Source organism: Myotis davidii, unplaced genomic scaffold, assembly GCF_000327345.1.
Source record: "Myotis davidii unplaced genomic scaffold, ASM32734v1 scaffold94, whole genome shotgun sequence".
Taxonomy (NCBI): domain Eukaryota; kingdom Metazoa; phylum Chordata; class Mammalia; order Chiroptera; family Vespertilionidae; genus Myotis; species Myotis davidii.
This window is the reverse complement of record NW_006285313.1, coordinates 433852-435333: the sequence shown is the minus strand read 5'-3', so window position 1 is coordinate 435333 and position 1482 is coordinate 433852. Positions and strand designations below refer to the sequence as shown.

The window sequence follows — 1482 nt, the reverse complement described above, 5'->3', positions numbered from 1 at the left end:
CCTTCCTCTGTACCTTTGCTTCTGGCATTTCTGTCAAGAACACCCTGCCTGCCTGGCCGGCATGGCTCAGTGGTTGAGCATTGACCTATGAACCAGGAGGTCAGGGTTCGACTCCTGGTCAGGGCATCTGTCCAGTTTGCAGGCTTGATCCCCAGTAGGGGTGCATGCAGGAGGCAGCCGATCGATGATGTTTCTCTCTCACCGATGTTTCTATCTCTCCATCCCTCTCCCTTCTTCTCTCTCTGAAAATCAATAAAACAACCCCACAACTCTGTACACTTAACACTTGCCATTCATTCATTCCAAGATGTCTAGAAATTGATTTATCATGCTAAGCACTAGAAATATAATGGTGAGCAGGACAGAAAGAGCCCAGGCACTCACTCCTTTCCTGGTGGAGTCAGAGAAGTAAAACAAGCATAAGCAATCCCAACAGAGTGTAATTAGCGCTGTGCGAGGGAAAGGGGAGGGCGCTAGGGGTTTGCATTTTCCCCAAGTACATCTCACACTGACCTTTCCAGATCTGCATGCCTTCGGCCCTCCTAGCTGCCGGTCATGCCCTTGCTCTGTTCTCTCTCCCAGCCACTGCTTTTATTGTCCAATAAACTAAAAGATGGAACGTACTACATGGAGCTCTGTATAATTCAGTACAACTGGTGGTGTTGGGCCAAGTGCAGCTCTTGGTGTCTAATCTTGGTTGACCCAGTTTCTCTGCCTCAGATGAGCAAAGACAGTGCCCAATCAGCTCTGTTATCTGGGTCATTAAACAGCAGCCACCGTGCAGGCCCCTCAGCCACGCCGCCCGCCTTTCCTGCAGGTGCAAAGTTCCTCACACAGCCTTCAGGTGGCACTGGGTGACCTGGGGGATCTAGCCGGGGGTGGTGCGTGGCCACGGCTCAGGGTGGTCCCAGGGGTGAGAGTAGGCCCTGCCTTCGGGTACGGGTCCTGTGTCCCACAAGGGACCGAAATGCTGCAAAGCAGTGGGTGGAGGTGACAGTTTCTAGGCCCTCTTTCCACCTCCCTCAACTGACAGCTCAAATCCAGAATAAAAAGCCATTGTCTTAGCGATCAAAAAAACAACCACCAAAGCAATATATAAGCGAGGACAGGGTTTGCCCAGTTTATGTTGCTCAAGAGCACGGTTCTGGAATCCCGACTCTGCCTTTTTGCTGTGTGACTTTGAGCCAGGTACTTGACCTCTCTGAGCCTGTATCATAGGGTAATAGAGTCTACTTATAAGATGTCTCATGGATGAGTAATTTAGCACAGGGACTGATAATGTTGTAACCATTCTCGTGATAATAGCAATTGTTAAACCATTTTCAAAATTCAGCTCCCTTTTCTGGGTTGGGGCCAGAAGGCATAGTTGCATATTTCCAGTTGAGTCTTTCCATCCAACCCCGTGGTTACTGTAGTAACACCTTATAGATCAAATGTAGGTGAGGGGCCTTCGTCCCCTGCGCACCCCCTCTCCCCATGACC

The 1482-nt window shown here is 50.1% G+C and overlaps 1 protein-coding gene across 1 annotated transcript in view; it reads left to right on the top strand.

Moving 5' to 3' along the window:
* The window catches only part of PRR5L (proline rich 5 like), a 74753-nt gene that overhangs the window by 60872 nt on the left and 12399 nt on the right, over positions 1 to 1482 (top strand). The window lies entirely within an intron of this gene.